The sequence below is a fragment of the Tympanuchus pallidicinctus genome, unplaced genomic scaffold (genome assembly GCF_026119805.1).
Source record: "Tympanuchus pallidicinctus isolate F22 unplaced genomic scaffold, pur_lepc_1.0 scaffold4, whole genome shotgun sequence".
NCBI classification, from domain to species: Eukaryota; Metazoa; Chordata; class Aves; order Galliformes; family Phasianidae; genus Tympanuchus; species Tympanuchus pallidicinctus.
In genome coordinates this window covers 16,082,979-16,105,193 of record NW_026294758.1, presented here as the reverse complement: position 1 = coordinate 16,105,193, position 22,215 = coordinate 16,082,979, and positions in this window count along the sequence as shown.

The window sequence follows — 22,215 nt, the reverse complement described above, 5'->3', positions numbered from 1 at the left end:
TCTTTTTTTTTTTTTTTTTACATACAGCTTTGATACATTTATAGCAAAAATAATTTTACTACTATGTCATCTTATCTTCAAGCATTTGCAGTCAACACGTCTTTTCTTTAACAATCTAATCCTACATTGCCACACTGAGCTCTGTATCAATACCCAAACTATAATACTTACACTGAGTGCATTATTATAACCCACTAATTATAACCCAGCCAAGAAGGATAACGTTCAGGTTATTACTCCCAGCAGATCTTTGGACAATTCCCAAAGGAAATTCTCTGTCGGCATTGTAGTTACTGCCTTCTATGCTGGATATATATTTCTTTAGTATAGTTTATTTTTAAGTATACAAAATATCTCTCAATGTGCCTTTGCAAAATGCTCATGTTTCCTGTTTTCAGTGAATCTAGCAGCTTTGTATGAACATAAGACTTTGAACACAGCACTTTGTGCTGCTCCTTGAAAACACAGTCCGACTACATTCTTTAGATCTCTCTTAGGTCTCATCCTTTCCTTTGTCTAACATACTCCTACAGGTTTGACATTAGCAATCCAGCATGGTGTTGTCTTATTTTCTTTCCTAGTGAACAATTTGTTCATACTTGCTTCTAGCCTTTCCTATCATATAAATTTCAGTTCATATTTTAGTGTTCTTTGCTTTAATATTCTTTCTTCCCTTTTTCTCAGAACTCTAACCAAAATTACAACCCTTTTTAAAATGAGGATCCACAAACCTTACAAGCTCACTTAGCTGTTTTACATATACTGTTAATGCTTTAGAAGTCTTCCACTCCAAAGTCAACAGAAGAACTCAAAAGCAGTTTGTTGATGGCAATTCTGCTATTCTAAAATTTTCAGATCATTTAAGCCATGTCTAGAAATTGGCCTACTTTTCCTTACTTTTCCTTACTTTACTACTTTTCCTGCGTATTGTGTAAAAGACAGGTCAGCTGCCTAGGAGTTTTCAAAACCTGTTCTCCTGATCTTCTTCATCAACATCACTTATTTTCATAAATAAATATACTCCTTATTTAAAGTATCTGCTATGTATTTACAGTATTTTGACTTCTTCAGAGTCTTTACTTCTGTGACTTTTATCTACTTCTGATTCTATGTCCATTTCTATTATCAAAGAATGGAAGTTACAGAGTCTATAATGGAAATGCCATTTCATGAGAACTGTGGTGATTTAGACACTAATGTTACTGATATAGGAAAAAAGATGGTGAGAGTAGAGATTTTTCTGCAAAGGCTAACTAATTGACAACTGCTGATTAAGTCTCATTGATCCAGATTCTCTGGGAATACTACACCAGGGATCCACTTCATAGGAAGATTCATTTTGCATATAATTTACTTTACATTTTGCATTTAGAAATTTTTGAGTAAGGAAAAATACAACAGTGAAAGTGTGCTTCTTAACATACTAGAGATATTTACTATTTCTGTTACAGAGACTTCATTTTAACTTAAAATGTTAATATCAAACAAAATTCCTACAAACTGATATATCAAAGAGTCAATGGTCGAAGGTGGGCACTCAGTAGCTGTTTTTAAAGTCTAACTGAAAGCACTGCAGTGTAACTGCATTCAACTGACAGGGATTTGCTCATTTTACAACCATAAGTATATTTAAAAAATTTCTAGAGCAATGTCATAAGAATAAAAATGTTTTTAATAAGAGTAATTCCTTGGAGGATATATTAGAATGCTGCTTGCATTATAGTCAGTTTTTCAAACACTGTAATCTAAATGGGATTTTCAACTCTTAAAAAATATTGATGATACATTTAATTGTATCAAGTACTGAAATTTTCTAAAGCTTAGGTGAAATTGTCTTGCAACAGGCCTCTCCAGGTTTGACTACATTATCGTGTTTGTCATCCTTGACCTTCAGAGTACAGGATGGGAGTCTGCTTGGAAAGCCGAACAGGCCCCATCTCAGAAACACAGGATGCACAGAGCAGAATTAACTGTCACACAGTTGGCTAGAGCATTCCCACATCTCCTCAAATCTTTAAGGCAAGAACAAAGAATTGCTGATTTTGTAAATAATTTAAATCTTTGGCTCTTTGACTGGTCCTGTGGGGAATGTTACGTGTGTGTCTGGTATCAATACAACCTACCCTGTTCTACATAAAAGAAACCAAGGCTCTGACTCATAGCAATTTGGGTGCCCTCTGCTGAACCTCCACTGGTGGCACAGATGGTTCCTGAATACCAATGCCCATTGCACCCTTTGTTGGTGGTGAGGAATGACATACCTGGGTCTGTAATCAGGTGGATGAAGGGACTGCAAACAGCTGACTGGTTGCTTCTTACCTAGGAGAAAGGAAATAAATAGATAAATAATGATAAAAATAAATAACAAATAGTAAAAGCAAACAAACAGTGTTCTTCTATGCAAGTTCAGTTCATTGTGTTTGGATATAGACTTCAGAGAAAGAGTGACACTACCAGAATATCAGAATCACATCCTGCACACAAGCATTATGTTTAAATTAAGGGCTACATTTTGATACAGAGGAGAAGGGAAAGAGTTGAGTATATAAATGCAGCATGCCAGATGCTCTCTTCTACTGTCACATGCAAGAATTCATCACTGATTTGTACTAACTCTTCTCAACTAATGAATCTTGAATTATTGCCTACACTGTTGCAAAAAGGAAGCTAGAAGCATCCACACCTGCAGAGGAGGGCTGCAGTTTTGGGTACCCTCAGAAAAGATTGCAACCAAGTGGAAGAAATACTTGTGATGATTTAAAAAAATCCATCCCATTCAGTTTTATTACACATCTTCTGGTTTGTGTTGGGCTACACAAAACATTGGAGATTCTGTGTCCCTCCCAGAAAGTCACTATCTTGCCCCGGGCACCTTGCTGTCCTGTAAAAGACACACAATATAAGCATGCAGCTCTCACTGCTGTAGCACCAGAGTAACTTTTTTGGATTGAGTCCAGAAACAGCATAGGGGAAGATTATGAATGACAGCAGATATGATGCAGTGGGCATATAGACAGACAGATAACAATACTGAGAAAGGAAGAATGGGAAAAGATAAAGCAGAAAGGTAAATAAAAAGAAAAATAGAGCAGGAGTGACAATGGTGGAGAAAAGCCATTCAGAGAGTTCCACCTCAGAAATAAACAGAGGAGAAAAGTGAATGGCAGAAACGAAGACAATACTGTAACTGGAAAGATAAGCAGAGACAGAAACACATTGCAGGAGACAATGTAGGCAGAAAAACTACATTGAAAAGAAGGAAAATAGGTAAGAAAAGGCATGTCAGCATACACTGAAGGAAAAATCAGGCTGACAGGTAAATAAATTATTGAACTTTGTGGTAAAATAGAAATAACATACACACTAAGACATATATCCTTCTTCCGTTCCCAAGACTAGACTAAGCCCTAGGCCGTATACATGCACACTGTCACAGTCTCTTTACCAGATGAGCTTTTGGTCTAATTAACATGAAAGAAGCACAAATTGAATAAAGAAAACTGTGGTACTGTGGTTAGCAATGAATGCAGATCTGTTTTCCTGCCTTACTTCATGGTACTCACAGACACACACACGCTTCTATTCCTGCCATCATCTGTAATGTTACTGTTATATATACTACATTAACAGTTCAGCCTTGATGAGTCTCTTCTTGCCTCTTTCCTTCTGGGCAAAAATAATATCAGCAGTTGCCTGCATTTCTTATGTAAAAGCCTGCTGAGTAAGGCTTTGCTGGTGAGGAACAGTTAAGTTCTTTCTGCCTACAGTTTTCAGCTGAAAAACTACTCCATCACACTTCCACTTCAGTGTAAGCAATTCAAGAGCACCTTTTTTTAAAATTTTCTGAAATGCAAAACAAACAAACAAACAAACAAACAAAAACCCTCAAAAAAAGCAATCAACAAATCAACATTCAAAACCTTAATTAGATCAAACAGCAACCTTATCCTGTAATCCCACTTATACTTACTTCCTCTTCTACTACAGCATTTTTCCTAGCATTATCTCTTAAAATAAAATAAAATAAAATAAAATAAAATAAAATAAAATAAAATAAAATAAAATAAAATAAAATAAAATAAAATAAAATAAAATAAAATAAAATAAATACTTCTACCATACAGGACATCAGTTCAAACCCTAGCCACGGACTTTCTTGAAATATGCTCCGTACGCCTATTTTTCATCTGGCTCACTGGTGGGAACTTCTGTTATAAACACTGTATTTAATTAAACCCGAGTAGTGATTAATTCAATATATCTTGATACTTAGCTTAAAATCTAGTTAATAAATTACTACGAGATTCTAGCACAAACACTTGAACTTCCTAAGAATAGTTATCTTTTCAACACAACAGTGCTACAAACAGTTGTTGCTATTAAGAATTGAGAGTGAACTGTCAGAAAACATTTACTTGGGAAAGCAATCCCCCTGGTCCTGCCCCTTGCAGGAGTAGGGCTCCAAGATTTGCCATCAGAGCAGGCTTACCAGCTGGAAAGCACGTGTAAACCATCAGATGTCTATAGCAACCATGGACCCTGGAGCAATAATTAAAAAAAAAAAAAAAGTATAGACATCGTGAAATAGAAAAGGTAACAAAGAACACAGTAATCCTTTTCACATAACAGAAGTATGTGATGAAACTAATGGGGACAGCATGTGTTATGGGGAATATGAATTACCACTGCTCAAATCATGCTCTGAGCTTACCATTTTTGCTACATAAACAGCAGCACTATATTATGCATGGTCCCTAGACCACATTTTCAAAAGGATGAGTTCAGGATGAAGGCTGGATTTGTTCAGTGTGGAGAAGAAGAGGCTTCCTGAGGTGGCAATCAACATCGCTGTGTGGACAGTTTTCCATCTTTGGAGCTGTTTGCCTTCAGAAGATAGTGCTCAGGACTGTTTACTGGCAGAAGAACTAGCCTGTGACCAAATAACTCCTGTTTGCTATGGGAGGCTGGGGGATGATACCATTGTATCCTGCGAAGGCAAGATGCAAGTTGGTGCCTCCCTGCTTCCTCTTATCTGCTGGCAAGGCCAGGAAGATAAGAACAAAGCAGTTTCCTGCTGAGGCCCCAGAGCCAGAAGCTGCCACTCAAAGGAGAGCTGACTCAACCACTTTGGATTTGAGCTGTCACTCCAAAGACAGCTGACTCGACCACTCTGAAAGTATTGAAAAGGGGCCATCATCACCATGGTCGTCTCTCGTCGTGCTTTGTCGTCGTTGTCAACAGAACAACTCCGCCTGACGACCCACCACTACTGAGGATCAAAGACGGAACTACGAACCTCGCTGGATCCATGGTGGTGACTATGTCCCTCTTGCTGCCTATAAAGACTCCTTGCTTCTTCTTTTCTATCTTTTCTATCGCCCTCCTTCCCTTCCCCCATTACCCTAATTCATAATAGTGTCCGTCCTCCCCTTCCCCATTTCCCTGATTAAGATTTGTAATAAACTGGTGGGACCAACATTTGAACCGTTGCTTCTTAATCTCACGCCGGGTGTATAGATAATAAAAGAACCTCCTCTCCCTCCTATAAATTGGAGCGAGACAGGCATATAATTCAGCAAGCAGAATAAATCCAAATAGCATGCAAAGACTGCCTTTTGCCCAATATGTATTTTGCTAGCAAACCATGTCCCAGCTCACAGCCATTTCTGGAGTGAGGGACAAGCTCCGTTATTCAGTGTCATTGCCTTCAGTACAGCACAGAATCCAGAAGTGTCATTATTTGTGAGGAATGCATACACACTCAGATTCCTGCTGATGTTCAGGAACATGAGTTAACTTTAACAACTTCTATTTTTTGCAAACTTATTGTGCAGGAAGTGCTTAAAAACTTATGGAAACACGCAGAGCCTTGGGCCATATTAGAAGGTGATGGGAAGTAGATAATACCATGAGAAACCAAGCTAACTGCTCTGAGAGGTTTGGTTGAAGTTGCTTTCCCCTGCACATGTGCAGGGAGCTGCAGTGTGCTCAGTAGAAAAAGCCTAGTGCTGCAGGGCACACCTGCAGCTCAAGTGTGTCAGATCTTATACACTTCTGGAAACAAACTTGTGTTTCTCTGGAAACAGAAATGTGGAGCCCAATTCTCAGGTCTGATACAGCAGATAGCAGCATATGGCAAGCAGCCTATGGACAAAGCACTTCTCCTTTGTTTACCCAAGGCACACACTAGTTAAGTGACAGGGCAGAGGACCACTTGGGAAATTTATGTATTTTTAGTACAAAGCGAATATAATCAGTAAAAATTTGAAAGGAATATGTTCATCAGCAACCTTACCACTTTCTGTAATACAGAGCCAATGGCTCCTGCTCTGTAGTGGTGGTTTCTCTGAGAATGCTGCTGCTCTTGGACATTACAAGGTATGAGCTTGTCTGCCATGATCATAGGGGCAGAAGGCTGGGCACAAAAACTGTGATGCCCTCCACACCCAGGGAAACACAGACACTCTCTGCTTATAGCTTGAATTTGATAATGGTAGAGAAGAGTAGAGAGTATTTTCTGGTAGTTATGAGTTTTAGAAGGAATACGTGGTCTTTCTTTTTAATTAGCAGGCAGAGGATTGTTTCAAAACATTTCATTATTCTGGTGATGAATAATCAGAGAACACCAAGAGGTGTGTTCTCAGAGGATTTAATAACAGTGGCAGACACACAATCATAGAATCACAGAGTCACAGAACCACACAATATCTCCATTTGGAAGGCATCCACAAGACGACTGAATCCAACTCCTGGCTCCAAACAGTGCTACCCAAAATTAGAATATTATTATTTTTTCCAATATAGAATGGAGAAACAGGGGTGACAGCCTACAAGAAGAAAAAGAACGCAGCAAATGAAGCTTGTAGTACCCAACAGTACATATAAGAGCCAAAATAAAGATGAGCATTTTTCTTGAGATTACATGGTGGAAAACCTTGCAGACAATAACCTCAGTGTCAGTGTTGGGAAAGAACAAACCCTTTTTTATCTTACTGCTCACCCTGTTATTTGAGTGGAATTAAATCTTCATCCAACACTAAGCTGTTGGCCCTAGAAATGGGTGCAGACACAAATTTTTTTATGGGTTTACATGGAAATAAACTCCTTTCCATTCCATAAAATCTGATCAGGATGTAATATCATCTAAACTTTTTTTTTTAAAAGGTTACCTTCACCAGGACACAGAGTAAATAATATGCTGCTAATATGCTAACAAGGCACAAAACCCCACAAACATTATGCAAGAGTAGCACTCTTTTTGTCACATAGAATGAAATGGAAATCTAGAGGCAAAGCCTTTATGTACATGGAAACGTACATTTCTGATAAGTGTACAAAGGCATATAAGCCTAAGTGGCAATGTCATAAAAATCTGTCAGTGAGATTAATGAACAGTGTCTAGTATTGGCACTGAAACATAGAACACAAGGGTAGTAACCAAACACCCTGAAGTAGAAATGCAAGGTATGCTTGAGCAATGCTGTATCACAGAAAGGAATTAAGTAAAGGTAGCTACATACTTTACATACACAAAAGACCTCCTCAAGGACCTCAAGAATCTTCCTTCATTTTATGATCTCTGAAATTTTATTTTGGCCTCTATGTTGCAGTGCTAGAGAATTAATTCACTTATGCTTCCAGTTCCCAAAATAAAAAGATACAGAAGCAACAAAAGATAAATACCCAATACAGCACAGCATTTTGCATTCTGGTTACTGTTGTGATGAGTCGGGCTGTGCCACATCTCCATGTATTCTTCTCTCATGAGATACCCGACACTGTTTATTCAGCTACTGAATTCATGCTTTCTCTTTGAAATAAAATGAGTTTCAGAACAGTGTAAAAAATGTAAATGGCTCTTTCTGAAATACACACAATCAGCCACCAGATGGCAATAAAACCCAGCTAATGAGAAGCATGCTTAATTTGTGCGTTGCTCGTAGTTGCTTTTAACTAATACAGCTGTGAATAAACAGGAGGAGAAAACAAAAACAAACAAAAAAAACCCCTCCATAATTCAAGGGTTACTTATGATTCATAAAAGTCTGAAATTGGTAGCTGTTACAGCACTGAGGTTAGGGAAACAGAAGTGCAATTGCCCATCATTGAAAATTATATCCAGAAGTTGTAAGTATTCAGTATAGCTCACCTGGTTTAGCAAAAATAAACAAACAAATAAAAACAAAAACAAAAAAAAAAAACATTCCCAATGCCCCCAGTTTTCACTGTATTCTCATTCTTCTTATAATTATTATTTAGTTATGTGCTTGGTATTTGTTCAAATTTAATTAATAGCACTAAGCATTGTGGCTGACAATTTTACACTGTTCATCTTCCTGTATACTATTATTTTAGATGTACAAGCTAACGTAAGGTTCTGCAACATACAGTATTCCCTGTTTTAGCTGCTGTCCTTAATTAGCCAGTACTTTGCTATGTATACCATCAGATTACCTCCGAGTGATTGGCAGTTATTTTTCTCCTTATAGACAAGTGTGAGGTTGTTCTGTTTTGTTTTGCTTTCTCGTTGGTTTTGATGCCATCTCATCTGTGTTATTCATTGGTTTTACTTACAAACATATGCAACAACCTACTCTTGGTTAAGTGCATTATGACAAGGATTGTAAATCTATTTATATATAAGAAGAAAAAAATCCACTACATTAATAGGTAAAAAAATCTCCTCATGTAAAAATCTCCTCATGTAAGCAAAACTTGAAAACTAAGCTTTATTTTGACACAGAACTACACACAGTCGTACATAAAAATATACAATGGAATGACTTCCACAGAATAGCTCTGCAACTGATAGATTATTACATGTATAAACTTGGCCAATGTATGTTAATCCAAGTCCTGCCACTAGGACAACCTTTTCCTCAGCAACTGATAAAAAGAAGATTGCCTAAACATTTTAGCACTCAGGATTAATTTCATAATAAATACATTGGCTACTAAGAAGGACATCACACTGCACTAAACTGTGTTTTACTTTGTCTGCCCACTTTTATAATGCTACTTTAATCTGGGCCACCCGGATCTTCTGCTCAAGGGAGAGTATCTATTTCTTAAAAAGAAAAAAAAAAAGGTAAGAAAAGTAACAAAAACAGGGGAAAAAAGATAGCATGTTATAAGCTTTATAGAGAGCTAAAACTCACTAGCATAGAAGCTATATTATTAGAAATTTCTTTCCTCCACAGCCACTGTGTCTTTGAGATTCTGTAGTATAATCACAGGAGCACTGCAAAGGATTTTGGATGAGGGGAATCCATAACTCATGTCAGATGTGTGGGATGATTTGTGTTGTTCTGTGTTCCTCAGCAGGAAACAGGACTTAGCCTCTCCATAGCCCTTCTTGAGTACCACTAGTGAAGTTGCTGCAATCATTCCTATGCTGAGCCACATTACTTAAGGCTCATTGACAAGGCCAGGAGCAGAACTTGGATGTGAAGGTCTGAGAGATATTGGTCCTAATGAGTGAAAATATGACAGCACCATTTGTCACCTTTTTCATAATCTAGCTGCATAACATCACCCTTCTTGCACTACAGCACCCACTAAAGTCTTTAATGTCTTCTCAATCAGTCTCTACTTAAAGTTAATGCTCTGCTGCCTTTTGAGTGAATCTTTTCCCAAAGGATATTAATAGCAGTTTCAAAGATAAAAACTAGTGACAACTCCATATGTTATACCGTTATACTGCAGCGAGCTTGTTTCATGACAGATTTATTTAAGCAGAGAAGTTGCAAAAACTTCTAAACTGTTGTTGATGGATAAATCAACACCTATATTGGTGAAGCATTTCATCTTTTGGGACTCCTTCTGTGTGCTGCTCTCCATCAATCCAAGAAGTACGTCCGTCTGTGCTTTTGCCAGAGCACAAGGAATTTTTCTTGTTCAATTTCCCAGGCAGGGGCAAGGGTTGTTAAAGCTTAACATTCACTTTCCTTCCTTGGCAGCTATTTTTAGCAGTTACCTATATTACATGGAAAGGCAGTAGACAGCAGAAATGTACTTTGGTCACAATCATTTATTTGTATTTTTGCTGCTCTGTGCTTCACTGTGTTGGTGATTTCAGTGAAATGTATGGGACTACACCTGGAAGAAAGGCTTAATCTCTTGGAGTAACGTAGTGGAGGAACTCCTGAAGCCTTATTCTCACTGCTGAATAATTTTATCTTCATCGCCAATGGAAAAGGGAATGAAAGAGAAAAAAGTAATGTGATTCACCTCAGCATATGACTTCATCCATATCAGCATTACTCAAATCATCTTGGATGTTAATCAAAATGCAGTTCATTCACTGACTTTTATTTCACCCAGCATGGCTGTGAAAAATCATGAGTCATTGCAACAGAGCACAAAAGACACAATCCAATAAAATGAAGAATGAAAAAAAACCTGGTGTTTCCTGGAAGATTTGAGGGACAATTAACGTAGTTCAGTGTTTCACTTAAATGCCTAGCAGACACTCCTGCTAGGTCCAAACACATAGAATCATAGAGTCATCACAGACTCACGGAATCACAGAATGGTCTGGGTTGAAAGGGACCACAATGCTCATCCAGTTCCAACCCCCTGCTATGTGCAGGGTTGCCAACCAGGCTGCCCAGAGCCACATCCAGCCTGGCCTTGAATGCCTCCAGCGATGGGGCATCCACAGCCTCCTTGGGCAACCTGTTCCAGTGCATCACCACCCTCTGTGTGAAAAACTTCCTCCTAACATCTAACCTAAACCTCCTCTGTCTCAGTTTATAACCATTCCCATTGTCCTATCACTACCTACCCTTGTAAACAGCAGTTCCCCCTCCTGTTTATACGCTTCCTTCAAGTACTGAAAAGCCACAATGAGGTCTACCCAGAGCCTTTTCTTTTCTAAGCTAAACAAGCCCAGTTCCCTCAACTTTTCCTCACAGGAGAGGTGCTCCAGCCCTCTGACTGTCTTACTGGCCCTCCTCTGAACCCACTCCAAGAGCTCCACATCCTTGCTGTACTGGCAGCCCCAGGCCTGGGTTCAGTACTGCAGATGGGGCTTCACAAGAGCCGAGTAAAGAGGAACAATCACCTCCCTCTCCCTGCTGGCCACCTCATTTTTAATGCAGCCCAGAACACAGTTGGCCTTCTGGGCTGCAAGCGCACTCTGCTGGCTCATGTCCACCTTCTCGGTTACCAGGACCCCCAAGTCCTTTTCGACAAGGCTGCTCTCAAGGAGTTCTTCCCCCAGTTTGTATAAATACCTGGCATTGCCCTGACCCAAGTGCAGCACCCTGCACTTGGCCTTATAGAACCTCATTAGGTTTTCATGAGCCCACTTCTCCATCTTGTCCAGGTCCCTCTGGATACCTTTCCTTCCCTCCAATGTATCAGTGGCACTGCTCAACTTGTTGTCATCCGCCAACTTGCTGAGGATGCACTTGATGCCATCGTCGATGTCACTGATGAAGATGTTGAAGAGCACCGGCCCCAAGACCTACCGCTGAGGGACACCACTTGTGACTGGTCTCCATATTGGCACAGAACCATTGATCACAACCCTTTGGCTGTGACCAGCCAGCCAATTCCTAATCCATCGAACAGTCCATCCTTCAAATACACACCTCTCCAATTTAGAGAGAAGCATGTGGTGAGGGACCATGTCAAAGGCCTTGCAGAGGTCCATGTAGATGACATCCATCACTCCTCCCCCTGTCCACCGAAGCCATCACTCCCTCATAGAAGGCTACCAGACTGATCAGACATGATCTGCCCCTCGTAAAGCCACGCTGGCTATCTCTAATTACCTCTTTGTCTCGTATGTTCTTTAATATACTTCTAGGAGGATCTGCTCCATGATCTTTCCAGGCGCAGAGGTGAGGCTCACTGGCCTGTAGTTCCCCAGGTCTTCCTTTCTCCTTTTCTTAAAAATAGGAGTAACATTTCCCTTTTTCCAGTCACCCAGAACTTCACCAGACAGCCATGATTTTTCAAATATGATGGAGTGCAGCTCAGCAACTACATCAGCCATTTATTTCAGAATCTGTCATGGTTCTATGTTTCTGTTTGTTTGTTTTTATTTTTGGGTTTCAGTATTCCACATCAAAACATCATGTAGTGTACGAGGCATTAAAGTGTCACTGCCCCAATTTCAAGTACCTATCCCTGTACATTACAGCAGTCACGGGATCTGGCCCTTCCGGGTGGGGGGGCGCTCTCTTGCTGCCTTGCAGTGGGTGCTGGAGGTGCTTTCCTAGCCTTTCCAAGCTGTTCAGGTTTGACCCGGTCCCGGGAACTCTCTCTCTCATCTTGTCAGATTTATTAATCTCAATTTCAATTAAATTGTATATATGGTGTTATCTTGTATTCCAATATCATAGTAAAATAAGTTTTCCTCCATAGATTGTTGCCGCTGTTCTTTTCCTCCCTTCCTTCCTTCCCATTTTTTGTGGGACTGGGGTGGGGGGGGAGGGCAGAGGCCTGTCGCCCCTGTCACGGACATAGATTGATCTGGTCAACTCCGTGACAGAATCCTAGGCTGGATATCATCCAGCAACATGGACTTAAACACGTTCAATTTCATGAGGAGGAGGACTCAGACTTGTTCCATTGTTACAGTGGGACAAAAACCACTCCCCACACCCTGATCTAGAGGCTCACAGTCCTGGCAGACACAGGAAGCCTGACCACCTGTGAAGACTGAGGCAAAGCACTCACTGGGTACTTCAGCTTTTCCTATCTCTGAGGAAGCCAGCTCCCCATTATCTTTCATCAGAGGGGAACATTCTCCTTGGTCTGTCTCCTCCTGCCTATGTACCTGTAGAATCTTTCACATTGTTATCTTTCACATCCCTCACCATGTTCAGCCCCATCTGTGCCTTGGCTTTCCTAATCTTATCTCTACACACACGGACAACAGCCCTGGATTCCTCCAGGGTACACAACCTTGCTTCCACTTTCTGTACATTTCCCTCTTTTCCTTCAGTTGAAGCAGCAGGTCCTTGTACAGCCACCACAGTTGCCTGCCTCTCCTGCTGGATTTCTTCTGCTTGGGGATAGAGAGTTGTTGTGTTCTCAGAAGGGTGTCCTTAAAGAGTTGCCAGCTCTGTTCTGTGCTTAAGCACAGCTTCCCAGAGGATCCCACTCAGCTGTTCTTTGAACAGCTGAAAGTTTGCTCTCCTAAAGCACAGGGTCCTAGCTCGTATTCTTCAAGATCACAAACTCCACTACATGGTCACTACAGCCCAGGCTGCCTCCAATCTTAATCTTCTAATGCTCTCCTCCGCATTGGTGAGCACCAGGTTCAGTAAGGCTTCATCTCAGGTTGATCCATCTACTACCTGGACCAGGAAGCTGTCCTCACCAGACTCCAGGAATCTCCTGGATTGTCTGCCACCCACCATTCCACTATTCCAGCAGATATCCAGGTGGTTGAAAACCCCTATCAGGACAAGAGCCCGCAAGCACATCTCTTACAGCTAAAGCAAGAAGGCCTCATCAACAGGCTCCTCCTGATCAGGTGGCCTGAAGCAGACCCCAATCACTAGATGCACTTTACTAGACCAATCCCTGATTTTAACCCACAAGCTGTCAGCCTGATCATGGCTGTTCCTCCGACACAGCTCTTTACAATCCAGTTTCCTAACATAGAGAGCAACTCCTCCACTCCTCCTACCATGTCTATCCCTTCTGAAAAGCCTGTAATCCTCAATCATGGTATTCCAAGTGTGGGATTCATCCCACCATATTTCCGTGATTGCAATTAGACCATATTTTCCCAATTACACCATGCTTTCTAGCTCCTCCTTTTTATTTCCCATGCTGCATGCATTGGTAGAGAGGCATTCCAGCTTAGTTACTGGCCTCATTGCCTTCTTGGAGAAACCTTCCCTAGTACCTTCAGGACAAGTCTGGGGTCTTCATTTACCACTTCCCAAGGTGACGGCTTTCCCACACACTTCTCTGTCACCAAATACACCCACTTTCCCCATCATATCTACTTTAAAGCCCTGCTAACCAGCTCAGCCACCTTGTTCCCAAGAATATTTGTGGTCCTTCTAGGCAGTTGGCTCCCGTCCCCCATCAACATTCCCCCTTTCCCAAGGCTGTGTCCCAAGCCATAGTACCCAAAGCCCTGAGTACAACACCATTCACAAAGCCATTCATTCAGTGTGTCCATCCTCCTCCTTTTGTGCAGATCCCAGTCACCAACTGAGAGGACAGAGGAGAACACAGCTTGCATGCCCGACCCCTTCGAAAGTCTTTCCAGAGCCCTGAAGTCCCTTTTGATCACTTGAGAACTTTTGCCTACTTCTTCATTTCTAATGTGGAAAACTACTAATAGTTAATAATCAGAAGGTTTACTCAGGCAGGCAATATTCCTGGCAACATCTCTCACCCAGGCTCCAGGCAGGCAACACACCTCCCTGTGGGACAGGTCCGAGTGGCACATCAGGCCCTCCGTTTCCCTCAGAAGGGAGTCCACTATGATGACAGCCCTTCTTTTTTCCTGACTGACACTGCAGCAAAATGGGGATCAGACTGACCAGCCTTGGACAACCTCTCCTGCCTGGATGGACTTTCACCGACATCCACATCCCCAGCTCCAGGCCTCACACCTGCTATGTAAGGGCACCTGGGAAGGTGGACAGGCTGAGGGGCAGTCTGCTTGCTGCCCCCAACAGGGACTTCTTTCCATCTGACGCTGTCTTCAAGGTCGCCCCTTCCCACCTGACCATGAGAAGGCAGACGATCCCCCACCACTTGAGATGCATTTTGCCCACACCCTTCCTGTAGTGATGGCAGAGTGCAACTCCACCAACCCATTCCCTTCCCACAAGCCCAGATGCTCCTTAGCCTTTCTACTTCCTCCTTTAGCTCCACCCCCTGGCTGAGCAGATCATCCACCAGCTCACACTGCACACCTGGCTGCCCTCCTGTAGCAGTGACAGCAGCCTGAGACCTGAACTGCAGCATGGATGTTCATGCTTTCAGTCTCAGTCTCCATGTCCCCTTTAGCAGCAGCTCGCCGCCGGGTGGTCACCATGGTTGCACCTCGGTGTGTCCAGAGAGCAACGACATGAATTAAGCATCTGAGAAGGAAACACGTAAGCAGGGCTAGGTGAATCTGCAGGTGCCTGTTATAGCCCACAGGTTTTGCTGAAGACACAGATCATCCATGCAGAGCTGCTGGAGTTGGGGTGCCAGGAAATCAGTCTATTTATTTGGGATATGTAGCCTAGATAGAGGAAAACATCTCACAGAGAAAAACATAGTGTGATTTCTGGCATGTCAGTTTATGTGAAAAGAAGTGGAACACACAGTATGTCATAAAAAGGGTAAGTACCAGTTTCCATGTACAAATTACAAAACCCCCTAAATCAATTCCTCTCACAACTTGTGCTCACACATCACTGGGCTCTCTCACTTCCCCTCCTACCTGTGCCTTGTCCCATCCTGAAGGTCCAGAAACAAGTTTATTATTCTCACATTCCCAGCCATAACACCCAACACAGAGGTGCCATTTGGATTTGGGTGTGATTAGGAAGTCCTTCCTCGTGGTGTTGAGCCCTGTGTGTATTTCTGCACATACCCAAGCTGTTCCTCACACACGTGCTGAGCTGGCAATTCATGCACAGGGTTCATACCAGCAGAGCCAAGGGATACATCCTTTCTGCCTGAAGGGAGAAGAAATAAGCAGAAATAATCACTACAACTTCTCCAGCAGTGATAATCATCACAGTTATCACTGAAGTGCTTATCTCACTAATAAAAGAAGATTGGATATGCTCATTACTGTGGTTCAGCAGAAGTAAAATAAATGGCCTAAAACAGAATTCAGCTTTCCTCAGAGTATCTTGAAACAAAGCTGAGAGCTAAGAGCTGGTCTGTTTTTCAATTTTTCCAGACAATAAATGAGTCTAATAAAGTATATCACTTCTCCTGCGTTCTTTGCTAACAAAATGTGCAACAGGTTACGTTTTTAGGTAAAATAACTGTATATAGCTTTCCAATTTGAAACACTGACAAGCACAGTAGTGTCCTTTGATGTACCAAATGAAAGATAAGAGGAAAAAAGCCTGTCACGTAGCCTCTTTTTAATATTTTTTTCTAAAAAACAAGTCTAAGTGAAAGTTATTTTGCAGGATGTTACAAAAGACAGTGTGACGAGAGCATAAAAAAAGAAAAAAACAAACAGATCTTGTGCAGACAGAGTCGTTACAAGACTTCTCTTTACACTGCTTTAAAGAAAAAAGAGTGAGCATGGAAAGAGAGGATGCAGAAACAGTATGAAAGGGAATGTTTTGAGCCCTCCTGTATGGCAGGATCTCCCTTCAGGGGTGTCTCTTGAGGATACACCTGAACCGAGATCCCTTGCACCTTGATATCAAGACACTGTGCTTCTTGGTCAGTAAAACACAGTGACAGCCCACAATGATGTTTCAACCTACCTACACACATGTGTGCATGTGGAGACACATTTTTTATTAAGCAAAAACATAGGTTTTCTTACTTGATTATTAAGCTTGAGCCTGTGTTATTTTATAAAATAATTTAATCATGTAATAAGTTAACACATTCACTGCAGAAGAAATATCCAGAATACTTCTGCAGAGTTGAAAAATCCTGTAATTTTCAGTGTCTCAGAAATCTCACTAACGCATAAAATAGCTTGTGATATGTTTTCAATTAGTTTTGCAATAAATACTTGATTAGTGTTTCTGGTACTCTGACCACATGGGGGCAATATACAAACAATAACTGCCTAAACAAACGCGTGTCAATTTGCTAACCTGAGCATACTAAAGGCAGATTTGCAGAGGATGCACATTATGCCTACATTTATTCACTTTTCCTCAGAATTTGCTTAGTTGTGTGTTTAGTGGCTACATTTTTTTTTTAACAGGGAAGTAAAATAATATGCTAAATGTTTTATGACAAAATGGATACAATGTGAAATATGAGGGAAAAAAAGGAGTATGTGCTTCAAAATTTTAGAATTAATACTTTTTAGAAAAGATAACTTTAGTTACATATATACATTAACTATATTATATCTTTTATATGGGGCCTAAAACAATTACTCTTCAGATAGTGCAGCCCAGGCTGCCAAAAGGTTGGACACCTATGCTCCATGCAGTAAATAATCAAGTGTATCCAGACATCTCAAATTTTGTTAAGTTGCTGTTAAATCACTACAATATATTCATATTATATCAATAAATATACTAAAATATAGTGCTGCTTCTCTCTTACAAGTGTATTGTGTACTTGTTTCCACCTGTGACACTCTGTAAAGCTTTTTTAAACTGTGCCACTGTACTAACAACTGAACAGTCACTCCAGGGCAGACTGCATCAGCACAAAGGCCTGCAGACATACCTCTGGATCTAAGACTGCTTTGGACTGATTTTGGATGTGGTGGCCTAAATGCCTCCCATTTGTATATCCATATCCTTCTACTAGAGTCTGGGACATGAACGAGTGTGACTCCAGGTTGCCAAAATCCTCAAGATAAGATCTGAATAAGGAGAACTGTTCAGAAACAGAGCAGAACACGCTGACACCTGCAGTCACGGATGATAGAACAGTTCAGATGGATCAGTATTATGTATGGAGATGACTCAGTATGAATTTTCAGTTTTCCAGTGAAGATTCTCAAGCAATGCAGTCAGTACTACCCAGCAAGCCAGGATTTTTTTCTTTCTTTCCATAATCTTCTACAAGCTTTTCCTTTCCTTTTCTCCCTCTTTCCACCACACGTACACAAAAACACACAAAAAAAAAACAGGACAGACAAGGGAGAGTTTGCCAGTTTCAAGAAATGGTTTGTTAGGTGAGGTCTGATCCTTATCTTCTTATAAAGGCTGGAATACTGCCATCTTCCTTGGAGCTACTGACGCCAATAACAGAGCATTGCCTTCCTGGATTTTGTCAGGAATAAAAAAAGAAAAAAAAAAGGAGGAAAAAGGTTTTGGCCTAACTTTTTAAAATTTTATACTCCTTCAGTATCTAGAGAACTTAGCAAGCAAGAACACTAGAGTAGAGTGTTGTCAACTAGTAACTCACAGTAATTACCTCATCTGAGTGCTAGACCAGGAAATTCAAGATGATAAATCAGAAATAAGTTATTTGTTTGCACAAAGAATGTTCAGTGAATTTTTTGTGCTGCAGTCATTTTTCCACAATAATTTACACCATACATATTTTACTTATCCCTTGTAAAATGGAATGTTTAGGTCAGTATCACAGATTATATGGACAGAAAAAGCAAATTGTGTACTGGGAGGTAATACTTAAATTTGCCCAAGAAAAGGTAGACCTCGGGCTGGATGTGAGAGGCCTCGAAAACAAGAGAAGTGCTTACTTTCATAAGCAGTGATCTGAGCCAGACACTGAGGCTGTGCCAATTTGAGGGCCTGGTAAAACTTATTGGAAGCTCTTGACAAATAACTAACCCAAGCACATAAAAACAAAGTCTTGAGTGCCCAGACTTAATTCAACATGGTAAGACTTTATCAAATTTGCATTCAACTTTTAAAATTTTGTTTCAAGATTGATAAAAACATAATATTTGGCCCAAGGACTATTCATTGGAGGGGGGAGGGAGGAATGGGGGAAGTAATGAACATCCAGTAATATTTACAATTAATTGAGAATCTGAAAATAGCTGTTGAATACCCATTATAGTTACATTTCATAGCAACTTCTCTGTTTAAATAGAAGCAGGTTATTTAAACATTTAGTGTCATCACACTCATCTCATGTTAGTGTTGATACAGCTTTTAGAAAACAATACTTTAATTCCTATTTAAATACTAATCATCTTCAATGATGTTATCTTTCAAATGTTCTAATTATGGCAGTGAGTCTCAGATAAAATTTCCAAAGGAACCTATCTGTTTTCAAGGTCTAATTTATGTCTTGCAGTATGACAAGATTTGGATTCTCAGTCTTTAAACTGCTCGAGAAAATGTTGCCCATCGTCCAGAGGTTTCAAATTCAGGGGTATTCTCCTTACAGCATGTGGGTGAATACTATTCTGCATGTAATAAGCAGCTGCTAAAAGTGAGAAACAGGGACAATCTGTAATAGGAACAAGGGAAGCAAGAGATGGCAATGAGCAAGCCGTAAGAGTGAATCTTAATGTGTGTCAGAGCGCTGAATTCAGAAGGTTAAGGGAAAGCAACTCGCCAAGGCCCGCAGCGCTTCGCTGCCGCGTGGCAGGCTTACAGGAACGCACCGGCACAAGCCGAGCAAAAAGGCGGGCACTTCACCCTGCTTACCAGCAGATGGCGCCGCGCACCCGAATCACCGGGGCACGGATGAACGCAAAAAATGCGCACGGACTGAATCTGTATGCGTGACTGCTGACGGGAACTGGAAATTCTGCAAAACTGTTGATCTAAATTTTAATATCTCTAACATTCGATTAACCAAACCATGTCAGCCTGTGTTAATATGCTTAGTGCTCCAAATTTAAATTACACAAATTAATGTGCGGAGGGCTGCCAACTGAAATTGCACGTAACTGAACAAGTTGAGGTGATCGACAAGGCAGCTGGTAACAAGCCCGCGTAGGGCCAGAAAGAGCAGCAAGAAGGCGGTGGGCGGCGTGTCTGATGAGACATGGGTCCAGGCGAGTCGGGACAACCCGGGCAGCAGGAAGCGTGGGAGGTGAGAGGAAAAAAGGGCTGAGTGCGGCACACAGCCAGGCTGAGCGCTCACGGCTTGAGATGTGAGGGGATCAGGGGATGATGGATGGGTTGTTTCATTTGTGTCCTGATTTCTGAGCTGTTCTGGTGAACTCACGCCTCTTAACTAATTCACTTAACATCAGGTCCAAAGGTCTCTGCCAGAAATGAGATTCTTTACCTTGTCACATCAGTTCTCAAATCTGAGGCTTTAAGTTAACGCACCAACCACTAATTAATTCCTAGCAGAATCTTGTGATTTGGGAGCTTATGGCTGTGCCTGCTATAACCAGCGAGATAAATACAGGAAGTGCTATCCCAATTCATTCTCCTTACTGGAAGGGCAAAAAGGTAAGAGGCTGCAGGAAGGAGACTCATGTTTTTAGGGAAGACATATTAGGGAAGGAAGGGGGAAAAACAAAAACAAATATCAACAACACAGCGGAAAGCAGCCTGGTTGGGATACTGGGTAAGTTACGTTAAAGCAGAGCCGATCTCAGCTCAGATGCTTTGGGTGCACATATGCACAATAGCACATAAATGTAATAGCTCAGAGTGAATATGAAATTTATGCATAGTTGTTGCTGTGGGTTTTTTTGGTTTTTTTTTGTGGGTTGTTTTTTTTTTTGTTTTTTTTTTTTGGTTGTTATTTTGTTATTTTGTTTGTTTTCCCACCAAGCTGTAACCGGCATTTATACTTAGCGTTGAAAACTGGGTCAACTTTCATGTAAATCTGCCCATCTGATCACTAAGGATATGTTTTAATTGACTCAGAACAACAGCATAGCAATATATGGAAATTGGAGAGCTTCAAAGACTGCAGTTTAGCATATAGTGTGGGTTTCCAAATGTCCTACTAAATTCAGTGGACTCAGTTCTACACATTTAGAAAAATATCCAAGATGATCAGCTATGTCTGCAATCCCCTACAATTCCCCTAAGTGTGGTTGTGCCACTGTTACAATGAAATACAGCTGTATCAGTGTTGTTTGCAGCATATTCAGTATGTCTGACAAGCAAGTCACCATCCACTGCATTTTCCTCCAGAAACACAACACAAGAACTGACAAAAAGCTGTCTACTGCCAGTGTCACCAGGACTTGTCTACTGACTTGGCACCAGGACTCATAACTGTTCATGAATTGGTAGAACGTGAGATACATGAAGCTGACCCACACACTCATCAACAGTACTAAGCTAACATGAAACATGTGGAATGCATCCTGTATCACGGCAGCAGTGCTGGGGATAAGTGTCCAGAAATGGTTTGACCAAAGACAGCAGTCCTAAGGAGAGGGGAGGCAAATTGGGACCGTAAGTTCTGCAGATTTAACAGTAGATCAGCAAAGTATTTTATTCTTCTCCAACAAACCTGGAATGGGAAAACTGAATTACCAGGGCTGCCCCAAAAGCTGCATCTCCTGTTTTATTATGCTGGCCTATAACATCACAGCTGGATATTGGTGGTATGGTAGCAGAGATTGAACTTTACCACCAAAATTCTGCTATGTTTTGTTGCTGCGCAACAGATGGCAGCAGAGGGGCAGTCTGACACAATACTGTCTTACACGAAAGTGTTAATGAAGCTGAAGGGGTGTCACTTTATTCCTCTATGAAAAAGATGTGGCACCCACTGACATTCACTGACACTCTCTGAATGTTGATGGACACCAAAGAACACATGTGAGCACAGGGGGGTGCTGGGTGCTGCATTTCAGCAGCGGTGACACTGACAGCGGGTCACCCCTGCTGGTGCAGATCGTTAAGAGTGTGGCATGCAGGCTGCTGGTCATGGCTGCCGAAAATGCACGATGGTTAATGATGGTGACTGTTTTACAGCCGAAAATTTGTTCTATAAATGGTGCTATTGTGGTCTTTGTTGTAGTTGCAACTGAAATAAATAGGAGGCATTACTTTTGGACTGATGTACGTAGATACAATAAAAAAAAATACATGAAATAAATTAGAATGTGCCATATCCCACCAGTGTAAGCAGGTCCCCTCCTTATCAACATGTGCACAATAAGGAATAAATCCACGTGGGTGACTTCCAACCGAAGTTGGGTCTTTCAGCTGTGCAGATCGTTTAAAGGACACGGAAAAGAGAAGAGCTGCATCTCCCGAAGTCTTTGCGACATGAAAGGCAGAACCGGGTGGAACCGGCAGGACTGCCCGGCACCCCGCCCCTCCGGCAGGTTCCCGTCGATGCGCCCCTGTGCCGCACGGTGGTGCACACACACAGACAGTCCCATCACGACAGAGGCAGCGGCCGAACATTGTCGGTCTGAAGTTAGGCGTAGAGCTCCCCGCCAGGTGTTGGATCAAGGGTGACCTTTTACTGGAGAAAACGGGCAAATACAGAAATACGCTTTCAAACGCTGCCAGCCTGAACGACGACGCTGACATCGCTTAAGCGGTCCAGCAGCTCGGCGTGGCAGCAGCGCTGGGTACCTCCGCGAGCTAAGGGCGGGCAGAGGGCGGGCCGGCGTCGCTCTTAGGGCGCATGCGCGAGCGTGTAGCGTTCGGTTGGGGGGGGTGGGGGGGTGAG